Source organism: Lissotriton helveticus, chromosome 2_1, assembly GCF_964261635.1.
Source record: "Lissotriton helveticus chromosome 2_1, aLisHel1.1, whole genome shotgun sequence".
Lineage (NCBI taxonomy): Eukaryota > Metazoa > Chordata > Amphibia > Caudata > Salamandridae > Lissotriton > Lissotriton helveticus.
Genome location: NC_136059.1, coordinates 896,181,784 through 896,208,545, shown reverse-complemented (window position 1 = coordinate 896,208,545; position 26,762 = coordinate 896,181,784).

Here is a 26,762-nt window from a genome sequence, read left to right as displayed (position 1 = left end):
AAATTACAGTTTTGCAAACAAGAAGTTAAATATCTTGGTCACAGGATTGCAAAAGGAATCAGACAGGTAACAATTGAAAGAATTAGAATGATTCAGGGAATGCAACCTCCAAAAACACAGAGACAGGTTAGAATGTTTCTAGGAATGGTTGGTTAGTGTCGCCAATGGATTAGTGGATTTTCAGTAATTGCAAAACCACTTCACAGGCTGACAAAAGCAGACATAAAAGATCCAATTATTTTAACACAAACTGAGTTAGAAGCTTTTGAGCGGTTAAAAAGAAGTCTGTGTAAAGCACCTGCTTTGGGTATGCCGGATTATGAAAAAGAATTTGAGTTATATTGCAGTGAAAGAGAAGGATGTGCATTGTCAGTTTTAATACAGAGACATGGAAAACTGAGAAAGCCAATTGCCTAGTTCTCAGCAGTTCTTGATCCTGTTGCAAAAGCTTTACCTGGCTGCTTAAAAGCAGTGGCTGCAACAAGTGTAAGCCTTCAACAGAGCGAAGGAATTATAATGGGATTTCCTGTATAAGTTTATGTACCCCATTCTGTTGAAATTCTCCTTACCAGAAGCAAAACACAGCATCTGACAAGTAACAGATTAACGAAATATGAAAAAACTATTCTGGGATCAGATAATGTATCAATAGCGAGGTGTGTGAATTTAAATCCTTCCACATTGTTGCCTGATGGTACTATAACAGAGATCAGAAATGAAAATGACATTGATCACGAATGATTGGATGTTTTGGAATATTGTACTAAACCCAGGCAGGACATTAAAGATGTTCCATTGCCAGAGTCTGATTTTGTTTACTTTGTTGATGGTTCATGTTTGAGAACAGACGAGGGTATTCTGAGAGCAGCATATTCTGTCTGCACAGTTGCAGATGTAGTTGAGGCTTCCTGTCTCGAAGGAATCCGTTCAGCTCAGGTAGCAGAATTGATTGCTTTGATTCGTGCGTGTGAAAAAGCAAAGGGAATAAGAATTACCATAGTGACTGATAGTCAGTATGGGTATGGCGTAGTCCATGACTATGGTCAGCTCTGGTCTCAAAGAGGTTATTAACTTCTGCGGGATCACCAATAAGAAATGCAAAGTTGATTAAAAGATTGATCGATGGCATTCAGTTACCAGAGAAAATTGTTGTAGTGAAATGTACAGCTCATAAAAGAGGCAATGATTATATAACAAAGGGTAATGCCTATGCAGATGAGATTGCAAAACATTGTGCAATAAACAATTATTCAATCAATCGGGGGAAAAACAATGAACATGTTTTGAATTCACTCATGCTAACACCTGTAGTTGAGACATGGCAAGGAGTTAAAGATTTACAAGATGAAGCTGATTATGAAGAGAAAAATTCATGGTTAAGAGCAGGCTGCAGACAGCGAGAGGAAGATGAAATTTGGGTTTATAAAGACGACAGGCCAGTAATGCCAAATTGCATGATTGCTGACATGGCACGAATGTATCATGGTCCAGGACATATTGGAAGAGATTCCATGATCAGGTTATTTAGGCAGACATGGTTCAACCCAAAGTTCAGAATAATTGCAGAATCTTTTTGTCAGAGATGTTTAGTCTGTCAACAAATGAACCCAAACAGAAAAACAGTTGTGAGCATGGGAACCATAGGACGGGGGGATGGTCCTTTTACCAGGTTGCAAATGGATTTCATTGACATGCCACTCCACAATAAGTTGAGATATGTTCTCGTGATAGTTTGTCTATTTTCAAGATGGGTGGAAGCATTTCCAACACGTCACAATGATTCAGTTACTGTTGCAAAATTGCTTTTAAGGGAGATCATACCTAGGTACGGTTTTTCAATGACTGTGGAAACTGATCGAGGCACACATTTTGAAAACAGACTATTACAAATGATTTGTGAAGCATTGAACATAAAACAGAACCTCCACTGTACCTACAGACCGGAAGCATCAGGTGTTGTTGAGCATAAAATGTGTTTAGCTATAGGAGTAAAGTAGACTGACGCACTTCCACTTGTTTTGATGTCTTTGAGAAGTACCCCTGATAAAAAGACAGGTCTGAGTCCTCATGACATTGTCATGGGTAGAGTCATGAGACAAGCATTTGTACCAGTAGGAAAACTTATGAGTATAAATGATAGTGTCATTTTGGAATACTGTAAGAACCTTTCTGACGTCGTGACTTCTGCGTTCCACCAGGTGGGAACTAATGTAATTGCAAGAGACAAGGAAAAAGCTCATGATCTGTTACCAGGAGACTGGGTGAGGACAAAAATACACCAGAGAAGAAATTGTCTGGTACCCAGGTGGCAAAAAGCAAGACAGGTGATTCTTGTCACAACAAATGCAGTATAGTGCAACGGATTGAAAAGGTGGATTCACGCTAGTCACACCATTCGTGTGCCAACACCTGAAAATCCTGACGAAGGTGACACTACAACTGATTCAGATTCTGAAGAAGAACCTGAAAGAAATCCAGATCCTGAAGATCAACAAGAGAGTCGACATCTGGAAAATTCAATTGTGAATAAAGCATTGAATGAAGATATTGTGATACTTGACTCAGAAGATGAAGAAAATCTGCTAGAAAAAAGAAGCAGAAGTGTCTAGTCAAGTGGAAAGTATTGAAAAGCAGATTGTAAACTCTGAAAGCAGGAACGGAATTACTGAAACGGGGAAGTTGGAAGTTATTGCAGAAGAAGAAGAAGACGAAGTTCCGAGTACCAGCTATAAGGATGATGTTCCTAACAGAGTGAAACTGCCGAGTAAAGAAGAGCCTAGATTAAGGATTGAAGTATCAGAAACAGAAACAGAAGATAGTGATGAAGATTCTGAAATAAGAAATTTCAGGAAAAGAGCTTGGAGAGAAGAGTGTAATAAATCTGAACCAAAGTTCAATCTGAACTGTGTTGGATGCAGGTCAAACAGCAGCGCTTATTTTATTAGACCTTAGCGCTGCCTTTGACACAGTGTCCCATCGCATCCTTCTGCACCGCCTGGAGGGCATTGGCATCTGTGGCTCTGCTCTGCAGTGGTTCCGCTCCTTCCTTAGCGATCGTTCCTTTTGCGTTGCCACCCCCCCTTTGCAGTCCAAATAACATCAGTTGGATCTGGGGGTCCCTCAGGGCTCCTCGCTGAGTCCCACGCTTTTCAACCTCTACGTGCAGCCGCTGGCTGACGTCGCCAGGCAGTGGGGCCTAACCATGGTCTCATACGCTGACGACATGCAGCTAGCGGTTACGATCAGCGGGGATGTCGAGCAGGATGCCCCCAGGTTCCGCAATGGGCTGAGAGAGGTGGCCAGCTGGATGAATAACAACTGTCTCCAGCTGAACGCAAAAAAAAATGAGGTGTTGATCGTCGGAAGAGGAGCGGATTGCTGGGGGGACAACTGGTGGCCTCCTGAGTTGGGGCTGGCCCCTTTACCAGTGTTGGAACTCAGAAACCTGGGAGTGTGGTTAGATCACACTCTCTGTTTTACGACTCATACTAAGAGAGTGGCAGCAGGTTGTTTTGGTGTTCTGCGTGGGCTCAGGCCGGTGCTCAAATTTTTTGATGCTCCGACAAGACAGCTGGTCATCCAAGCGACGATTATTTCCCGGTTGGATTATGCCAGCTCGCTCCTAGTGGGAGCTAACCAAGCGGAGATCGTTCGCTTACAACGCGTTCAGAATGCGGCTGCGAGGGCAGTGGTCGGCTTGCCAAGGTTCTGTCCTACTTTTAATACTTTACGGTCCCTACACTGGCTACCAATCAATAGCAGAATTCATTTTAAGGCTCTCAGCCTTGTTTTTAAAATTTTAAAAAGGTCGGCACCAGAGATACTTAATAACCTTGTATCCGCTTATGTTCCGACCCGCCCTCTTAGATCTCTCGGCCAATTCCTTGTGGTTGTTCCGCGTTTCAGACTTAGCCGGATGGGCGGTCGCTCTTTCCGTGTGAGAGCCACGATCCTCTGGAATGCTCTCCCCTTACAAATTCGCCAGTTAGAGGACTTATTAACATTTCGTAGGGCCCTGAAAACCCACCTGTTTTAACTTTCACCATTCTCACTTTTCTGTTTCTTTTAGTGTTGTGTTGTGTCCACCATTCCCTGCGCCAGGACGCTCCTTAGCTGGAGCATCTGTGCGCAATAAAAATGACAATAACATAACATAACATAACATAACAGAAAGAATTACCAAGAAAAGGTGATAATTGGCCTAATGAAAATGAGGGCCTAAAATTCAAATTTGTAAACAGATCAAAAGAGCAGGTGAACGAAGTCTCTAGTCAGAAAAGTGACCGTGATAAGAAAAATCAAGCAGGGAAGAAAATAGAAGTGATTACTAGTAAGCCAAAAAGAGTTGTAAAGCCAAATCAAAAGTACAAGTCCCCTGAGCGGACCTATATTATTATTCCACCAGTAGTGGAAGTAAATAGTAGTAGTCAGGAAGATTTAGATGACACCAGTGGAAATGATTAAATGGTTTCTGTAAGATTTGTTTTGGCATAAGGCTGAAGAAATTTTGTTAGGTGACACAAGGTCGAAGAAATTGTGTTAGCTGGAAAATACATTTGATGTAAGACGCAAGGTCGAAGAAAAGCTGTTAGAAAGTAGGGTTTTTTCTAAAAAAAAAACAAAAAAAACAGGGGGGTATATTTAGTGATTAGTGATTTTTAAAATTTTTGATGTTGGTTTTTCTTTTGAGGCTTTTGTCTTAGAGCAAAGATGCCTTATGTTAACAGTAACTCGAGGTGTTCAATTCTTAGGAGATGCTGTAAAATGTCTTTGATTTGTGTGGTTTTAATAGTTTTGGTTTGGTTAATTTTAGCTGTAATTTTCCCTTTTGGAATTGACAAGGAGATGTATAAAGCTAACATGACAAGTAAAGCTTTGGCTAAACAAGTTAATCATGGTACTGCAGGCAAAATTAATGGAGTTATTGACCACAAGCCAGAGATCCACCAAGATAGATCTGTTTGTGATTTTTCTAGTAATACCTTTTCAAGACTACTTTCCGAATATGTTAGAGTGATGGATGTTAAGGATTGTTATATTTGTGTGAAATTACCAGCCTCTGTCTCTGAGAGGGTGACCTATAACATGCTTCCCCTTACTTATGGCATTACATGCAGCGTAATAGCTAGTCTGTTTTATCAAACAGGTCGTTTGGAGTATTACTATTCTAACCACGACGAGATTTTTGGCAAATTTAAAGGTTGATAAAAGCTTGAATAAGCATAAACAAGCTAAACAGATGAGGGAATTCTTTATTGTAACAAATGAGTTAACATATGAGTATGCTTTTAGAAACAATTTAACTTGTGAATTGAGAACTGAAGAAAAGACTTTCCTAAACCTAGTTGAAGAAAGAAGAGCAATTTATAAAAGAAATGAGATGCTGAAACAAACCAAATCAAAGTTTTGGCAAGTTGAGGATGAAAAGCTTAATGGTAGATCATCAGAAAATTTTGCTATTCACATATATAAACCTGTTAGTGGAAAGCTTTGCATTAAAAGAGACAATACGCTTTTTGATAATTATTTTGTGGGTGCAAGTCAATGCGAGGATACTTATCAAATCTTGGGTGGATGGGGATTCAAAGGTGGCAAAGATCCAATTTTTCCAGGAATTTATTTTGTATGTGGGGACAAGGCTTACTGGGACTTGTTACGTTGGTTTAGTTTTCCCAAAGATTTTTCATGTAGACAGAAATGAAAAAGGTTCATTTGAAATTGGCAAACATCTGAGTAGATTCAGAAGAGAAAGTTTTTCAGAAATTTTGGGAGACATTTTCGGTGCAGTAATTCCTTTTGTGGGCATAACCCTGAATGCAGTAAAAATCAGAAAATTGTCCACAATTGTTGACAGACTATCCACTGACACTGCTGGTGGTTTTCAGTTAGTGGATACTGAAATTATTGCCATGAGAACGATGGTTATGCAGAATCGTCTTGCGCTTGACATTCTGCTAGCAAAAGAGGGAGGAGTTTGTGGAATTTTACATGTCCAGCATTGCTGCACATATATTCCTGATAAGAGCAAGAATATTGAGATGTACATTAAAAACATCACAGAGCTTCATTCAGAAGTTGTTCCTTTAGAAGATGAGGACTTTTCAGAACGCTTGAGCAAAAGAATTGCAGCAATCAAAACCTGGTTTCAAGAGATAGGTAGTTCAATTTTAGGCAAAATACTGACTCCTTTACTAGTCATAGTTTTTGTGATACTTCTGTTGAAAATTAGTTGCATGCAGCACAAGAGAAAGAAATATCTGAGGGAAAAGAAGAGAATTTACAAGCTTAGAAAGGCACAAGAAAAGGAGATAGAATTGGAAGAGTTTCGTAGATCACAGTATGAGAGTTTCAAGCAGACAGCAGAAACAAGTTTTTAGAAATACTAATACCGTGTAAATCAAAACATGTTCTTAAAGATTAAAATTTTGCTAAAATTTTGGGTATAGTTTGGTGATTTTGAAATCACCAGATGAGGGAGTTGATGGAGCGAGGTTTGGGTGTGATATTTTATTCTGACTCGCGAAGTTAAACTTCCATAATATAATCATATTAATAAGCTTGTGAATGAAATGTATTAATCAACCTAGATTAAAATGCATTACACGACATGAGGGATTAACATATGTGCTTTATGTTGCAAACTAGAAAATTTGTGGAAATGAATGAATTAACCGTGTCTATTGTCTTTGTCAATATTAAATGCGGCTGTCTTATTAAATGGCATGTGCTTATTTTGTGTGCTCATGTTAAGTCTTTTTGTCTTTTATGTGGCATGCGTTTGTAAACTCTATGTGTTTCAGCTTAAGCTAGGTAACATATATTAACGGGTTAATAATTAGTAAAGGGGGTGGGTAACAGAAGGGTTTTCAATGCTCTAAATTAATTGATGTCTTGTGTTTCTTTAAATACTAGTTCTCCATGAGGGAGGCCTAAGCCTTGAGGCCTAGCGTTTTGAAAATAAAATGTTTGGAATCCTGTCGTGAAGAGCTGAGCACAGAGAAATAAATAATAAATTGGTTGTGCAAGATGAGCTCTGCAAGTGACAAAATCAAGGACACACAGGATGTGGCAGACCTGCCAAGCCAAGGAAGCAACGGACAGTTTCAAATATTGTTGGATTTCCGAGGAAGCTAATGGTCTCGTGAGAAAGTGAACAATGGTGTTTTAGAAAAGTTTAACTTTGGATTGAAAAGGAGGTGATCTCATATGGACTGACATCTGTCAGCCAATCCGGACTCTGGATGGTTGAGAAAAGAATACTTTTTGGTGAGATTAGCTAGTTAGAAAGGTATAAAAATTGCCCCACGGGCAGGAGGGTGCTGCTCGCATTCCGAATCCTGAAGGGCGTGACGTGCTGACGGACATTTTGTGCACGCAAGAATAAAAGGCCTTAATGACCTTTCTTTTAGATGGAGCGAGTTTTAGACAGGGAAATTAGAACTTAGGGTTTGAAGAAACTGATCATTTTGTCTAATTCATGCCAATTGATTACTCTTTGAAATGTCAGTCTAATATACTTTTCCTCAATTTAAAGCTGCTATTTTGCTAATAAAATAATGACTTATTAAAGAAATGCTTTTTCTTTGAAGAATAAAATTAATAAATTAGATTTTGAAACAACAAGCTGGTCTTGTTTATTCATGGTCTAGTTACCATTAGTTGATCCATTTACCTAAGTGACTTAATTAAAATGATAAATGCATTATAACCATGGTAAGAAATGATAAACTGCAGATGTATATAAATGTGTAAATAGTTTGTGAATAGGTTCTGATTAATTAGGTCACATGATTCAGTCGCCCAAAAATTGTCTCGGTTGTTAATGGGCCTTGTGAGTGATTTATGATTAATGGTGAGTATTATGGTGTAGGGTAGTATATTTGAGACAGTTTTTCTATAGGGACGCTGCATCAGTTATAAAACAGTGCTTCTGTATATGGAGGAACTTGGTTTTCGATGAACAGTTATATACAGATTGAACACCGTTTGCAGGATAAGTTACTCTTTCATCTGTGGTTTATAGTCAACATGAACCAAGCTATCCATGTAATGTATGGTATAGTGTCTCTTTTGCAAATGACACAAGCTTGCTTTACCTATGTGGGTTGTATGTATGATAGCAGTACTGATGCTTCATATTATTCTGAGGTAGTGTGCACTTGCTTTCATAGCTCTACTGCTATACCCGTTTCTAGAGCAATGTCTACAAAAGAAGCTTGGATATTGTCATCAGTGATGTCATAAATGATGTATTAGAATGATGTAATACCTGAGAACATAAGCAGGGCAAGGCGAGGGCGCAAGTTATAAGTAGCTCCGCTAACTATAACTGGTGAATTTCATTTTATTTTAGTTCAAAACATTAATTTTGTCACTGATATATTTACCTAACTATAACGTTACTTTAACCTTTGTTTTTTTCAGTGAATTTTGAAGGTTTCTGATTCGAGGGAGGGGCAAGATGGCCGCTGAGGCGCTGTAGGAGTAAGTCGCACTCAGACCCCTCTCCGACCTAAGCACAAAATTCAGGCTTGAATGGAGTTGCGAAAGCAAGCAAGCAGAATGAGAGCAGTATGCAACCTGTAACCTGGATTCAACAAGCAGGAGGCTTCTATGTGAGATTACTTCACAGCGGAGCTGTTGGCCTTACACGAGTTGTGGAGAAGGCAAAGATAATATATATCAAATTCCTCAAAATGTCTGTGGCAGAGATGGCGGAAATGGCGACCCGCGGCAAAAACAAACAGCAGCAACAGCCACCCATAGTCGGTGGGGCAAGCAAAGAGGCACTTCAGAAGCAAGAAGCAGGAAGAACGGGTACTATCCCGAAAACCAAAATGCCATTTACTAACAGAAGAGCGACCCCCACAGTCTCCGCGCTAACGAAAGCGCAAATGCGCAAAATGGAAAAAGCTAGCGAAAAAGACAAGGCGGTCGGTCAAAGCAAAGACCCACGAGCTGTCAGCAACATACCGGCAACGCGGGATACAGCGGAAAAGAAGAAACACGATACCGTGTACCGGCAGCCGTCAGTATCAGAGGTCTTCAGCGCCAAGGCTCCCACAGAGGCGTCGGGAGCTGCCATGGCAACCTCGCTAAGCACTGCATTCACGCCGCCTGCCGGAGTTGGTCTGAGCGTCCTCGAGGACGCAAGCGGTGGCGTTGCCAAGCAACCAGCAATTGCAGAGCCCATGCTTCCCGCGGAACGTCCTGCAGCGACTGAGGCAGACAGCGCTGGGCAAAATCAGGCGCAGGAGAGGCAGGATGACCGGGACGCGTTAAAGGAGGTGAGAGAGGCTGATCAAGGGGCAGGGATGACGAACACAGGGCAAATGCTTGAGGCCCTCATAGAAGTGGAGGCAGAAATACGAGAGGAGCAGGCACATGCCCAAAAGAGGGATAACGCAGTGCTGGGTGAGGACACTGTGTTCTTTTCAGTCCCTGAGGATTCTGAATCAACGCTGACAAGCAGTGAAGAAGAGAGGGGTTCTGCAGGATCATGCTCGAGTTCTGGGGATAGTGATAGCTCCAGGGGGAGAGACACGCAAAAAAGGCGCAAAATGGCATCCAGAAGGACAGAATCTCCCCTGAGCTCACATAAAGGCACTCAGAGGAAGCTTGTTTGGGATTATTCCGCTACCTCCAATATCTATAAGGAGGATGCACAAGAAATTCAAAATGATGGCGGGAAACTGGACATAATGTTCACCACTCTAAAACAGATGCAAATGGAGGCTAGGGCGGAAAGTCGGAGGGCCAGGCACGATACTAAAAAAATTCAAGCGTCAATCAGGAAAATAAATAAAAAGTTTGAGGAAGTGGAGGAGAGGGTTATAGGGGTTGAAGAAAGGACTGGAAGATTGGAGGATGAGGTAACTGACTGGCAGACTTCCAGAGAGGAACAGACTAAAATGGTGGAGGACTTACAGTGGAAGGTGGAGGATTTGGAGAACCGCCAGAGGCGCAACAACGCCAGACTCCTTGGAATAGAGGAAGGGAAGGAGGGGCAAGACCCTAGAGGCTTTGTTATCAAGTTATTAAAGGGGGCCTTTCCGGAGGTACCATGGAACTGGGAACAAGAAGTGCAGAGAGCTCATAGATTCCCGATCTTCGCAAGGAAAAATCATAAAGAGGGTTCAGGGGCTCTCCCAAGGGCCATGCTAGTATTTTTTGGTAACTTCCTGGCAAGGCAAGAACTAATGGAAAAAGCCAGGCCTGACTCTAAAAAAACAGTCGAAGGAATCACATTTTTTGCTAGACCTGACTTCTGCCATGTAACAGTGGAGAGGCGTTGGCGGCTCAGGCAATTGATTACAGCATTTCAGACGCAAGGGGCGGAGGCCTATCTAATGTTCCCAGCAAAGTTAAAGGTTATCTCTGGAGGCCGCACAAGAATGTTTTTTTCGGAAATAAAAGCAGGGGAATTTTTGACAGAGTTAAAAGAGCAAGGGGGAGCCAGAAGGAAATAGACAGGGAAGAAAGGGGGCATTAGGGGGCATTAGGCACATAAAATACATGCAATGGATGTATAAGTGCTGGGTAAATCTATAAGCCTGACAGCTAAGAACAGCAGTAGGTAAGAGGGGAGGAGAGGGGCCGCGACGCTACATCGCTCAGCGGACACGCATAGGTCAGGAGTGACCTATTTGCCTGTCACAGGGGGGGGGGCAGCAGTCGGGGTGGAGGGGGGTTAAGGGGGGGTGGGGTAGGGAGAAAGACACTGGTGAAGGTTGGTGGTATAACACGGTGCAGATTTGTAAAGTTCATAAGGAAACAGCAAGAAATTGTTTTGTTAAATTTAAGCTAGCTGCAGAGGTGTCGGTAAAAGCAAAATCTAATGTATGGCACTTAGGATAATGACGATCAATGTCTGTGGTTTAAATAATAAGGAGAAAAGACAGAAGCTCTCCGCATTGCTGCGATATTGGAGAATTGATATAACATGCTTACAGGAAACCCATGTGGCAGTTAAGGACAAATTTATTTTGGATCAAATGGGATTTGAGGTTCTGGCTTATACGGGACAAGAGGGGAGAAACAAGGGAGTGGCAGTCTTGGCTAGAAAAGGTATCGCAAAAATCATAAAGAAAAAGGGAGATCATGATGGGAGATGGTTATTGGTAGATATAGAGACCGCCGCAGGAAGATGCACACTGGCCTCTCTGTATGGACCAAACGAGGACGAGCCTGAACTATTTGAATTTATTGACAATGAATTAGCAGTGTGGCCAGAGCCTGTGATTTGCTGCGGGGATTTTAATATTAATGGCTTGAATGGCCTAATAAATGTGAAGGGGGGCAGATATCAAGGGAGGAAAAAGAAGGTGCTCAAAGCTGTACAAAATCTGGCTCACCATAATGCATTGGTGGATGTATGGGCGGAATTCAATCCTGTAGGCACAGGTAGCACTTTTTATTCAGCTCCTCATCAAACAATAGCCAGGCTGGATTATTTTTTTTATCTCTAGCTCACTTGTTGGTAGAGTTAAGATAGAACGTTTCCCCAGAATAGTGTCAGACCACAATCCGCTGGTTCTAAGCTTAGCAGTGCTCCAAAAAACAGAAAGGGTAAATTCCACATGGACGTTTGAGAGAGGGTTGTTGAAGGAGGAGGAATATATTACTAGAATGCAAGAATGGATAACGCAATTTTGGGACATGAATAGATATTCAGCCTCAGCAGATATGGTGTGGGACAGCTTTAAAGCAGGGGTGAGGGGAGAGACACTAAGCTATACTCTGGTAAGACGCAAGCAGGAAAAAGAGAAGGTGGAAGAGGAGATCAGAACTCTGATGGGTCTGGAAAGAGCATTAGTGGATGCAATAGGCAGGAAAGATCCCATTGATCATATCTTGGTGGCCATGGAAGTACAGAAGGCAGAAACGGGGGCGTCCCTGGCACAGAAAACAGCAAGGAACTACTTAGCAAAAAAAGAGAAATGTTACGAATTCAATGAGAGGGTCGGCCACTTGCTCGCAGTTAGAACTAGGCAAACGTTAGCAGCAGGGGAGATAAAAGAAATTAAGGATTTGACAGGGGCAATTGTCAATAAAGGGGGGGAGATTCAGGAGGTATTCAGAAGGTTCTATGAGGTGTTATATGAGCAAGACACTACTAACGACAACATAGAGGCAGAAAGCTGGCAATATCTTAGGCAAGGTTCACAGGAGGGGTTGAGTATCGAAGAAAGGGACAAGCTAGACGCACAATTAACAGTCCAGGAGATAAAAGAGGCGATATTCAGCTTACCATCCGGGAAAGCATCCGGTCAAGATCAAATTCCTGTAGAATTCTATAAAACATTTTGGGATGTGTTGGCTAAGGATATTTGGGTAATCTGTTGCTTGGCACAGGGGGGCAGAATAGTCCCCCAGTCATGGGCGGGCGCGGACATAATAGTGATCCTGAAGAAAGACAAACCCCCTACCGAACCAGGCTCCTATAGGCCGATAACATTGCTGAACGCTGATGCAAAAATATTTTCCAAAGCTCTGGCTAATAGATTGAGCAAGGTAATAGAAAGAGTGGTTTCTTCAACACAACATGGCTTCATACCGGGGAAAGGAACTACCCAACACACTAGGCAGCTAATTACTATTTTAGATGCTGCAGAGGCCTCAGGAGACCCTGTCGCGGCTATATTTTTGGATGCCGAGAAGGCTTTTGACAGGGTCTCCTGGGCATACCTATGGAAGGCTTTGGAGTGGGCTGGTATAGGCGGAGGATACATAACAGCAATCCAGGCACTTTACAAACATCCTAGTGCTCGGATACGTATTAATAGATCCTATTCCAATACGGTACAGATCAGACGGGGGACTAGGCAGGGATGCCCAGCCTCACCCCTACTGTTTGCGATATACTTGGACCCCTTTTTAAGAAGACTTACGCAAAATATGGGGATTACTCCAGTTACACTGCATGGGAAAGAATATAAATTATTCGCATATGCAGATGACGTAGCTGTCATAACACCAACACCAGAGGAATCACTGAAAGAAATAGAACAGGAGGCGAAGAAGTTTGGCAAGGTTTCCGGGTACCTAATAAATAGGGGAAAGACACAAGTGGTGCAGAACAGATTCACTGCATTTACAGACACAAGAGTAACTCCGGAGGCAAGGTATTTGGGGGTTAGGGTGACTGCGGAGCTAGAGAAATTAGTGGAGATAAATATGGAACCCCTTCTGGGAAAGGTTAAAAGTAACATGGAGAGGGTCAATAATCTACACTTGACTCTCATGGGCCGAATTAATTATATCAAAATGGTGACCTTTCCTAAATTTTTATATCTGTTTAGAGCAATTCCACTATACTTTGAAGCGATATGGTTTAACAGAATAGAATCAACAATAAATAAACTAATTTGGGCACAGGGGAAGACACGTAGGGCATACCGCTTTTTGACACTACCACGACAGAGGGGAGGTTGGGGTGCACCCGATTTTAAATTCTACTACTGGGCGTCAGCACTCCAATATTCTAAAGGTTTACTAGGTGGAAGTGTACAACAAGAGGAGAGAGCACACTCAGGCAATGTTTATGAAGCACTTTTGGGAAAGGCGGCAGAGAATGCCTTAGTAACAACTGTAGACTATGCCTACTTCAAACACACAAGATTTAAGACCCTGAGTGCAATCTACAAAGTCTGGAGAGCAGTAAGAAAAAAATTGGGGCTTGGGAGATATAACAGATATCTCAGGCTGTATTTGAATCAGGATCTCCCATCAGAAATTTTCAGGGGCACAGTCATGAAAGAATGGGATGAAAAAGGGATTAAGAAACTGGGAGACTTAATGGACATAGGAGGAGGGTTCCTAATGTTTCAAGATATACAGTATAAATATAAAATAGCAGGGAACAGCTTTTTTAAATACTTACAAGTGCGGAGCTTCTTTCACACAAAACTAGGGGGTACAGGAGGGATGACAAGCTGTAGGATAATGGAATTTATGGGAAGCAGCTTAAAGTGTTCAATTAGGCAGCTGTATGCGCAGCTGCAGGTCCTTAAAACAGACGACAGAGAGAGATATAGTAACAAATGGGGCGAACAAGTGAGAGCCCGTCCGGAAGATCTGCAAACCTCATTAGACCTTGGCCGCTCCATTTTATGCTCAGCTACATTACAAACTCAACATTATAAAACAATCTATTCACTATATCATACACCTGCTAGAATCGCCCAATGGGGGGGAACCACGGGAATAACATGTCCGCGTTGCAATGCAACAGGGGCCAACATCACACACATGTTTGCACAATGCCCGCAATTATACACCTTAAAACTGGCAATAGAGGAGTTTTTGGAAAAGTCATTAGGAATTAAAACCAAACTTACTGATGAATTGATAATGTTGGGTATAAGTGTAGGAGAAAATATTATATATTCAGAATTTCTATTTATTGCGACAGCAGTATTTAGGATAATTGTAGCTAAAGATTGGAAAGAGAAGTCAGCACCGTCGTTTCAAATCTGGTTGGCAAGGTTACTTTCTACTTATAATCTAGAGAGGGCTATATACGACAGGAAAGGCAAAAAGGCAAGAGCCTTGGGGGGTAGGATATGGTTTCCCATTGATCAATGGAAGAGTGGGAAGAGGTAAAAAAATATGTTTTCTTTGCTTATCTTGTTTTATTTGTGAAATTTGCACAGGCGATAAGCATGTATTACATGATGCATTTTATTTATTTTGCTTCTATTTTCTGTATATGTATAACCGTCTAAAAAACAAATCTGTACATGGGTGGAAAAACTCGATGTAACATTCAAAAGATTATGGTTGTAATAGAAAAAATGTGGGGGGGGAAAAATCGAATAAAGATATTTAAAAAAAAAAAAAAAAGAATTTTGAAGGTTTCTTTAAAAAACAAAAACAGATCTTTTCATCACGTGTAACTATAACATTACTTTAACCTTTGGGTTTTGCCAGTGAAAAAAAAATATATACTGGCCTTGCGCTCTAACCCCTACAGGTGCCTGGGGCTGGTTTATGGCCAGGCCCTGCCCCCAACATCCCACAATCACCCAACTCCCTCTCCCATCCCAGTCGCCCAACCCACATTGTCTTTTTTTCTGCAGATATTGTGGTACTCCAGCAGTAGCCATCTCTGAAACTTCTCCCGCATTGTACTGAGGTACAGTGCAAGCTTCCTCAGTGAAGTCTGTATGCCACCGCAGTATCATGGAGCCGAAGCATAAGCAGTGACTCCTGCAGAAGTACGGCAACACCTCACAGGAGGCTCACGCTGGATCCCACGGGAGAACTATTGACCCATGTGTTGTATTCTATTTCTATGGTTATGATGTATAGTTCCAAATAGATCAAGAGCGCATTGAGGGTTCTAGCTAGGGGGTTCGATGTGAAGCAGTTGCTGACTGACCTCTGATGCAAGCAGATGTACAGGTTGATGCTGAATTCTTCTGGAGAATAAAGATACAGTAACCTACACTTTGATTACTTGAGATTATTCCTTATATCAGGAACACTACACCATGGCCCCACATACTTTTTTTTTTTTTAATTGTCTATGAGAGAGTCCCTCTGGGTCCCCTCCACGAGAGCCAGAAGGTCAGTCTGTCCCTACCCTGCCCCTTTACACATTACTGGTTACCTGTTTCTAGGACACGGGGCCAAGTATCGGGGTCTGTAATGGCAGCCACAACATTTTCTTCTCTGTTGCATTCAGCCAATCGAATCACTCACTCTGTATACGCAACCAGTTCCAGTGTCATGGTACTAAAATGGGTGATGGGAGAAAAAGCTCGCTTTGCCGATCAGAGAGGGCCCTACTTTTTTGATTTTCGGTACCTCGGGTTAAGGGGATTCTTTAGTAACATTGGTTTGAAAACAATTAATTTGTAATCAGTCAATCTTCGAGCATCTTTGCTGAACCCGAATGATTATAACAATGCATTCCTTCTAGGCTATTAGCTGAAAAACGAAAATGTGCATATTTATTCCATGCCTATCCCTTTGTAAATATTGCACAAGACAAGAATCTTTGTGTGTACCTTGCCGAAGGACACGAGCGCACTTTCCCTTGTGTTGTTTTAATAATTTCATGCGTTTAAACTGAACCCATCTACATGCTGCAAAAGGGCATTTTGATTGAATATTTTTTTTTACATATTGTGCCATCTTGTGGACATGTTGAAAATGACAGCGTTTACAAATGTATTACTGCAATGGAAGCTGGAAGCGAAGGTGCATAAACTGTAGCAAATAAATAGCATGGACTTTCTTTCTGACTGTTATGAAAGGTGCTTCCTCCCAGTTCTCTAGTTATTTGGTCTGCTTTCTGATCTGATGAGCAGTTATCGGTGTATTATTCTTTTCTGTAACTGTTGCAGGGGGCACGAGCATGCATGGCATTGCATTTTATGTCACTGCCCAGGGAGAAGAGCACACAATTCAGAGCCTAAAGTCTGATTTGTTTTCTTTCTCTGGAATAATTAACCGTCCTTACTTTTAAAGTAAACGCTTGTGTTACTCAAGCCCTGCAGGAAAATCAACTATTTGCTAATTTAGAAAAACAAGTTTGTTGGTGTGAACGTTCTTATGACTGTCTCCTCTTGAAATTTAAAACGCGGAGAGTGTTTGAAACTTCCTTATCACGTGGGACTTGTGTGTATTGTAACATTAGCAGGGGCGCACCAAGGTCTTAATTTCGGGGAGGGCTAACATGGCAAATGAAGGGGCGCGGCTAATGTTAATCAATGGGGCGGAGCTAAAATGGCAGATAATCAGGATCGGTTAATGCTCAGGTCAAGCTGAGAGAAAAATGTGGTGAATTCTGCATTTGAAACTGGACAACAATAAAAGCAAGCATTTTTGTTAATTTGTTGCATTTTAATGCTATTGTCTTATGAAAAAGGAACAGAATGTACTGAATTAAAAGGCCAATTTAATATATTTTACTACAAAGCACTTTAAGAACACATTATAACCAATTTTCACAATGCCATTTCAAGGCGACGACCCTTTTTCGCCAGTTCATTAACAATTGCTTCTATAGGAGGACAATATGCTTGTGAAATGTTTATCATTGCAAGTCCAGAGAGTCGTTCTTGCCCCATTGTTGAACGAAGATAGGTTTTCTGTCTGCGAAGACAACTGAAGCACCTTTCTGGGGATGCGGTTGTCACTGGCAAAGTGACAAATAATTTTAGCAGGCAGTATATGTTGGGATAGAAGTCAATGTGAGCATGAGTTAAGGTATCCATTATATTCCCTGGCCTTTCTTCAATAGGTACCATCAGCCATGTCATTACCCACATGTCATATTCATTTTTAAGATCCTCGCATGTACCAGGTAAATCGTCCTCATATATGTCAAGAGCATCCTTCAAATTTTTAAAAGACTCTTGGGTGACAAATCTTGGTACCAGATACTGCATTGTACAGGCCTTTTTCACATGCTGGCTGAATCTTTCTGACAATTCATACAATAAATTGTCTTTAAATGGTAAAAATATTGAAATCCTAAAGTAAGCTTCAGGATCAATAGTCTTGTAATTGGCCCGTTGTGTCTGCCTGCCAGTAAGACGTGGCATTGTCAGAGGTTCTCCTGCTGTGGTTTGGGCTTTAACGAAAATCTCATTAAATGCTTCTTCAGCTTTGTCTCTGCTTTCTTGAATCACCTGATTGACTGTTTCAATCTGTCCTATGCACTCCAACATATCTGTATTAGGATTTTGGAGTGCAGCTGAAACAGGAAGCAGTAGCCCAGAAAATCGTGCCAGGATGTGTAATGCAACAATGAAGTTATGGGACTGAACAGCTGCGAGAAATTGCTCAGCCTTGGAAGAGGCATTGTGATCTTGCCAATCCGAGATCTCAAGCAAAGAGTCAACCACAGCTGGGTACATATCAACAAAACGAACAACCAATGCATTCCTTTCAACCCACCGTGTCCCACATAAACCACTTAACAGTTTATTTTTTGTATCTGGCAAAGTAGCAAATTTCGCCTTTAGGACAGCCATCCTTTTTGCAGAGCCTCTTACAAAATTAGACACTTCTTTAAGTGTTGAAAGACAATTACGGATTTGACGCATTTCACATGAATGTCCAATCACAAGATTCAGTGAATGACTTCCACAATGTACATAAAATGCCTTTGGCACACGCTCTGAAACTAGCCCCTGTGCACCTTTACAGAACTTTTCATTGCAGCACAACCATCGTATGTTTGCCCACGTATACGATCTACATTCAGGCCATATGTTTCTAAGGAAGTGAGAATTTTCTTTCCAATTTCAACCCCTGTTCCATCCTGAAGCTCTTCGAAGCCAAGGAATTCTTCATACACAGATGTACCTTCTATAAAACTAATTACTAGAACAAGTTGCTCAATAGTGACACTGTCAGTTGTTCCATCTGCTAAAATGGCAAAAAATCTTGCATTGTTTGCGCGCTCCACCACTCTATTTCTCATCAGAATGTTGCAAGCAGAGATGATATCATTCTGAATCTTCCAACTTGTATAAGTTGCATTAGAGGGACACGTTGCCAGATGCCATGCCAGAACTTCATCACCAGCTTGTAGTCGTAGGCGCAGAGCAGCACGGAAATTGCCATCATTCTCTTCAAGATCCTTTGAAGTAATAGGTTGTCCACTGTCTTTGTCCTCGAAGAGCTATACCTTGTTTTGCACAATGGAGTACTGATTCCACTATTGGCACAAGTCATTTTTTGTTTTCCAAAATAGTTTTCTTCCAGTTGCTCTCGATCATAGTTGTAACAGCAACAGACTTTCCTTCAAAAACAGATGAGAAGTTAGCTGCCGCTGTCATACTCTCTTTGTGATACAAGGAAGAAGCATGGAAACGAAAATCACTTTGAGCATGTTTCCATTTTGTTATGGGCCGAAGCACTAATTTCCCCACAGCTTGTTGAGAACCTCTTCCAACTTCTTTACGGGCAAAGAGTATACACATCTTGCATAAGGCCCCCTCAAGTTTAGCACTGTAGGCAAGCCATGGGCGATAGGTTTTCAACCATTCATGTTGAATGCGCCGAGCTTGATTTCCCTCTTAAACAACTGGAAACTTGTATGATGTCTTTGGCGTCCAGGAAGAGTGCAAAAGTTGGTAGCGTAAATCACCTGGGATTGATGATGAAACTGTGCTGAGTCTTGAGACATCTATATATACTCCTATATCTAAGATGGATGAACTTTTTGACTTTTCCAAACATGGGCTACTAGTAGCTGGCATACCAGTGGTTGTATATGCAGGAGACTCAGAATGAAGAAATGCTAAATGTTCTTCTGGAGTGTAGCCGGAAGCTGGCAGGGCAGGTTCTTCACCTGAATCAGAACATGCTGTCAAAGAGTCTTGAGCGGCTGGCCGACGAGAGAAAAAAATCCTCTATCTTTCGCCACTTAACATTTTGTGGGCCAAAGCCTCTGGTGTTGGGCATCCTGCTGTATGTGGATAGCGATCTCTAGTGAAATATAAAAAAGGCCCTCAGGTCACTTACTTAATTATTACAAAACTACGGGGGGAAAAAATACTGTAATTTTGTATAATAAACCAACATTAAAAAGCCAAGAAATAAAAGTTAAACACCCAGTACCTCTCTAAATCATCCTAAAACTCTTTAAAGAAGCAAGCTAGAAGTAGCCTGATTTTCTGTACAATTATGATACCACACACTTACCACATGTCTAAAACTTCAATGAAATGGCTGAAATTTCTTATAATATGAAAATGTCCAATGCAAATCAGCCCCAAACAATTATGCAAAACCATTTGGGTATATAATTATAAGATTACAGTTTCTAATGTTTGACGCAAAGACTTCTGCCCTCTATGCTTTCAATGTACGCTTACCAACAGAAAGAACAGCCTCACAAATATTTAGGCCCAGATTTACTAAACTTTCATGCACCACAACTTGGCCAGGGAACACACTGTGCTGTGTTGCATCAAAGGCAGAGAGAAATGTGCCATATTTACAAAAATATGACACATTTCTGCTGTCTCCCTCAACTGGTGCTGCATAGTGCCAATGCAGACATCATGGTGCAACTGTGCCTGCTTTATGAGCAAGAATCTTTCTGTTAAGGAAGGGATACCTGAATGCAGCTCACATGGAAAAAGGAAGTAACAAGGATAAATAAAGATAATTCTCCTCGTAACGCCTGGGCCTGGGAGGCGCACCATTTGGGAGCATTCTCAGGTGTACTGGCTGAAGTAACTGTGGGATTGTGTCAAAATCCATAGACAGATGTGTGGGAATGCCCTAGCTCCACCCATGGAACGACTTCCCAACGCAAGGTAACTCAATGCAGCTCAATGCTCTGCCTCTCATTACTCTGGAGTTACTAAACCACGCAAAACCACAAAAAGTTGCCTTTGTGTAAGTTAAGTAAATCCCAATTAAATGGGTAAAATTATGGCAGCGTAAAAGGAAATCAGAATGTATGGATACAAGGGTGAGAGTATAGTAAATCTAAATGTGAGAGGATGGATGCGTTGGTGAAGGGATGGTAGAGTAAATAGATATCTGAGATGATGGCTAAAAGGATCGGTGTAAGGTTGGCAGAGTAAATTGAACTCAGAAAGGATGGATGGTTGGATTGATGGATGAAAGGACAGCAGATAGGATAACACACACCTACCCGATGTACCAGCAGGTTACAGAGTTCATTGAAAAGTGTGTTTACCAAATGTGGATATTAAGCTCTCATAACTGCGATATTAGGGAGTGGTGCACATCAGCAAGCAACGTAAATACCCTCTAAATAGCTCAATACCACAATATGATTGCATGTATCAAGTCAGGATAGAGGCTCACACGTGTAGCCCTTAATTGCCTGAGCTCTGCGCTCTCATGTAAAAGTCCAGCCCTAGTAATGTCTGAGTAACCAAGATGGTGTTTTCAAATACCCCGCCTGCTTGACATGCATTTTTGATACACTGCATTACCTGCAGGAAAATCTCACATTCGAAGAGCCAACCAATATACTTTGGACGTGCTTTAAAAAAGTGTGTGTATTGGGCCTCATCAATATTCTGAAACTTATTGAAACTGAAGAGCACCTGCTAGCGGAAACTTCTTGGCACCCGAAATTAAAGTTACTGAGAGGTGTCTGCATCTATTAAGGGCTGAAAAATTCATCACAAACTGGGCCAGCAATTTGAGTCTATAATCGTGCAACTATTATTTTTAGAAAGGTATTCCGGAACTAAATTTAATTTTAGATTATTACGTAATGTGCAGGTCTGTAGTACTAGATACGAAGTTACCAGATTATGACATGTATTATTTCTGCTAACTCTTGCGGATCCATAAGATCAGATTGGACCTTCTACTGCTTCCCCCATCATAGGCAGGAGCCAGGATCCAGAACACAAGAAATAAACCACCAGCATAATAAAGGGACCTGCAGAGCTAATGAGAGCTGCCAGCATAAAATATATTATAGAAATTGTCTCCTATCTTGCACACTTCCACATCAATCACACAACTAAGCACGGAGTCCCATAGCTCAATAACTGCTCCTTGGTATTCATCATGAACTGCATGGAGATGCTTTTCACAGAGGCTTAAGTAAAGACAACACTCTTCCAACCACACACCCACTAGGTGTAACCTGCTACATGCATGGATAAGTGCTTCAGCATCGCACGAATGTATGACAGTACAATACATGCCATCACAATGCATGTCTTTGCAACGCGGTTGTAACAACTCAACAACTCAAGTGCTGTTACAACACAATACCATTACAATGCAAACTCTTACCACGCATATGCCTTTACAACAAAAGCATATGCGTGGAAAAGTTTTGTTTTAAAATATAACTATTTTACAGGTAAGTATAAATGCTACATATATATATATATGTATATAGGTTTATATATCCCTGTAAATGGCTTATTTTTTAGTAAAGTATATATATATATATATATATATATATATATATATATATATATACACACACACACACACACACACACACATTTCCTTAAAACCCTACAACCCTTCAACTCATACCAACCCTAAAATTGCCCCCCTGGCACCCCAAAGCCCATACCTACCCTGAACCCTAAAATTAACCCAAAACCCATACCCACACTGAACCCCAAAATTACTCCTGGCACCCTAAAATCCATTACCACCCTAAACTCTGAAATTACCCCCCTGGCACCCCAAAACCCATACCCGCCCTGAACCCTAAAATTACCCCTGGCACCCCAAAACCCACACCCACCCTGAACCCTAAAATTACCCCTGGCACCCCAAAACTCATACCCGCAGTGATCCCTAAAATTACATCCTGGCCCCCAACCCATACTCACCCTGAATCTTAAAATTACCCCTGGCATACCAAAACACATACCCACACTGAATCCTAAAATTAACCCCCTCACACCCGAAAATCCATACCTGCCCTGAACCCTAAAATTACCCCTGGCACCCCAAAATCCATACCCATCCTGATCCATAAAATTACCCCCCCCCCACCTGGCACACCAAAACCCATACCCACCCCAAACCCTAAAATTACCCCGGGGCACCCCAAAACCCATTACCACCCTGAACCCTAAAATCACTCCCCTGGAGCCCCAAAACCCATACCTGCTCTGAACCTTAAAATTACCCCTGGCACCCCCAAAACCCATACCCACCCTGAACCTTAAAATTACCCCAGGCACCCTAAAACCCACACCCATGCTGAACCATAAATTCCCCTCTGGCACCCCATAACCCACCCTGAACCCTAAAGTAGCCCCCTGACATCCCAAAATCCATACCTGCCATGAACCCTAAAATGACCCCTGGCACCCCAAAATCCATACTCATCCTGATCCATAAAATTATCCCCCCCCCCACCTGGCACACCAAAACCCATACCCACCCCAAACCCTAAAATTACCCCGGGGCACCCCAAAACCCATTACCACCCTGAACCCCAAAATCACCCCCCTGGAGCCCCAAAACCCATACCTGCTCTGAACCTTAAAATTACCCCTGGCACCCCCAAAACCCATACCCACCCTGAACCTTAAAATTACCCCAGGCACCCTAAAACCCACACCCATGCTGAACCATAAATTCCCCTCTGGCACCCCATAACCCATACCCACCCTGAACCCTAAAATAGCCCCCTGACATCCCAAAACCCACACCTGTCCTGAACCCTAAAATTACCCCTGGCACACCAAAACACATACCCACGCTGAACCCTAAAATTAATCCCATGGCACCCCAAAACCCACACCCACCCTGAACCTTAAAATTACCCCGGGCACCCCAAAACCCATACCCATGCTGAACCATAAATTCCCCCCGGCACCCCATAACCCATACCCACCCTGAACCATAAATTCCCCCCTGGCAACCCATAACCCATACCCACCCTGAACCCTAAAATTGCCCCCTGACACTCCAAAACCCACACCTGCCCTGAACCCTAAAATGACCCCTGACACTCCAAAACCCACACCTGCCCTGAACCCTAAAATTACACCTGGCACACCAAAACACATACCCACGCTGAACCCTAAAATGACCCCTGGCACCCCAAAACCCATACCCACCCTGAACCCTCAAATTGCCCCCTGGAACCCCAAAACCCATACCCGCTCAGAACCCTAAAATTACCCCCTGGCACCCCAATCCGTAACCCACCCTGAACCCTAAATTTACTCCCTGGCACCCTAAAACCCACACCCACCCTGAACTCTAAAGTTACCCACTAGCACCCTAAAAAATTAACACTACTAACTTACACTACATTTGCATATTTGGAGGGGACTGTCCTCTTTGATGTCTCTATGTATGTAAGTCAAGAACAACATTCACAGTAACCTAGATATGCAGGCAGTAGGTAACTTACATAAAAACTGCTGCCTGCTCCTCTGATACTATACTGTGGAGTCTGGCTGATCAGCAGCACTGTGTCCTGGCATCCAGCCCCTCGAAGGTCTCAGAGTAGATAGGTGTGGGTCAAATGTCTCCTGGATTCTCCTTGCCTGGGCATCCTCTGCTTCTTCCTTGGTGCCCTTGGATGCAAAAATAGAAAGATCCATGGCCCTGTTCACCATTTATCTAGTGAGCAGCGCCGTGGAAGTGAATTCCATCCAAGTGCACAGACAGCAGGGTGAAAGGGATGGCCAGTGCAGGTGATGCTTTTCCTTTGCGAATTAATTTCTGCTGGCGTCATAGCCCAGGGTTTGATGTCTGTGCACTTGTATGGAATACACATCTATACAAGTGCACAGACAGCACACCCTGGGCTATGATGCCAGCAGAAGTTCCTTTACAAAGGAAATGTGTCACCTTAACTGGCCATCCCTTCCCCCTGCTGTGCACATCTTCAAACCTCATGCTCACAACCCATCAAGTGCTTAGGTGAAATCCCTGCCTTCAGGCAAGGATTTCACCTCGGCGGCGCCACTCTAAAGGAAAACAAGAGGTGGGGGCATGGGGGTTCACTCACTGAAACTGTTCAGAGGCTGGCTGTCTGGCTTGGGCTGCTGGGCCTCTCAGAAAGCATAATAAAAATCACATTATCAGATCGGATGCGCAGCCTTCTTGCATCATTTCAGTGCGTGTCATCTTAGCCCTGGCAGAGGAGGTGACGGGGGGGCTGAAGCCCGGTGAGCCCAATGGGTGTTGCGCGCCTGAACATTAGCATGCTTAATGGGGAACAGGAAGTATGCAGCAAACAGTCAGCGTGAGCCCCGGCTCAGTTGCTTCCATCTTGTCTCCTATTACGACGCGGTATGGTAGAAGAAATGAAGAAACATGCACAGTTGCATTTAATTTTGCGGTGGAGCAGGGAAAGGAGATAAAAGGATAGCAGGATCAATCACTCAATGCTATCCCTTTCTTAAGAATGAGAACTGTCATTTTCCTGGTCTAGGTATCAGGAAAGAAGTCAATTGCTACAATAACTTTAAAGAAGTGTTTAGGAAAAGGTACCAACATCTCGTCTAAGTACTAGAAAATATAATTTGGGGAACAGTCTGACCTAGGAACTAGGGTCCCGAGTTACTGAGACTCACACAGCACAGCATTGTGTAGCATGAGAATCTAATGCGCTGTGTTACGTTACTTTTGTATGTCATGGATGCGCCATATTACTACGGGCACACCATTACGCAAGGGTGAGAGAAGCATCATACAGCTCCTCAGACTCCCACACTACCACCCTCCACAAGTGCCCCTCATCTCTCCAAAGCCCCTCCCCATTATCTCCTCCTCAGACTCCCACACTACCACCCTCCACCAGTGCCCCTCATCTCTCCGTAGCCCCCCTTATGCCCCATGACCACCTCCTCGGATTCCCTCATTGCCTCCCTCCACCAGTGCCCCTCATCGCTCAATAACTGCTTCCCCATGACCTCCTCCTCGATTCCCTCGCTACCACCCTCCAACAGCGCCTCTCATCTTTCCGTAGACTCTCTCCCTCATGACCTCCTCTCAGACTGTCGCTACCACCCTCCACCAGTGCCCCTCATCTGTCCAAAGCCGCTCCCCCTCATGACCTCCTCCTCAGATGCCCTCACTGCCACTCTCCAACAGCGCCCCTCATCTCTCCGTAGCCTCTCCCCCTTATGACCTCCTCCTCAGCCTCCCTCACTACCACCCTCCACCAGTGCCCCTCATCTTTCCGTAGCCCCCTACACCCCATGACCACCTCCTCGGGTTACGTCATTGACACCCTCTACCAGTGCCTCTCATCTCTCCAAAGCCCCTCTCCATTACCTCCTCCTCAGACTCCCAGACTACCACTCTCCGCCAGTGCCCCTCATCTCTCCGTAGCCCCCTACACCCCATGTCCTCGGATTCCCTCATTGCCTCCCTCCACCAGTGCCCCTCTTCGCTACATAACCCCTTCCCCATGAACTCCTCCTCAGATTCCCTCGCTACCACCCTCCAACAGTGCCCCTCATCTCTCCATAGCCTCTCCCCCTCTAACTATATCGCAACACACAAAAAAAAGAAGTTCTAATCATACCATTCAGGTTTGTATGCAGCTCTTTGATGACAGTTCATAGGTCACTGTCTTATGTTAGGACTGTAGCCTCTGAACTTCCAAGTAACAAAATCATCCATATAAACTACAGTTTATCTGCATTTCAAAACTACAAACAGACAAAAGATTGCTCTCCAGCAGAATAATTAATCACCAGAGTTGTCTGGACATTTTTACTGTTGTCTTGCACTTGTGGCAGAGCCAGTCGTAAAAAAGATTTAAATGAAATATGCATGGCATACACAAAGTATGTGTTTTGCTGGGCCCGCACATGAACAAATAGCCACACATTCTCGAAGCATATATGAAGTATGTATCTTGCTGGGCCTTTGCAGGGTTTTTGAAAAAAAAAAACAGAATAGCCACACATTCTCTTACCTGCTCTGTTGGAACTCAGTCTCACAGCCCGATCTGATAAGAGGCTGAAGGAGTCAAGATAACCAAACACCGTTTCTCCTGCGCTGAATAGAGGAGAAAATATCCACGCAGCACTCAAAGGTTACCGGGTGCCAAAGAATGGGTTTGTCCCCTTCGCGAGGCCCCTATTCTACCTGCACGAGTGGGCAGGGACCCAGCTCACCTCTCTAAAAGGAGATGCACGATTGGGGGTGCCTGTGAGAAAGAGCCCAGGCCCAATCACGCAACTCCTAGAAGAAGAAAAATAACGTTCAGAGGAACGTTTTAAATTATAGTGCCCATTTTCTGTTGGCCTTCTTGACGTCACTGCAAGGGCCAAGTTTCATGTTTGGGTGGAACCGAGCCT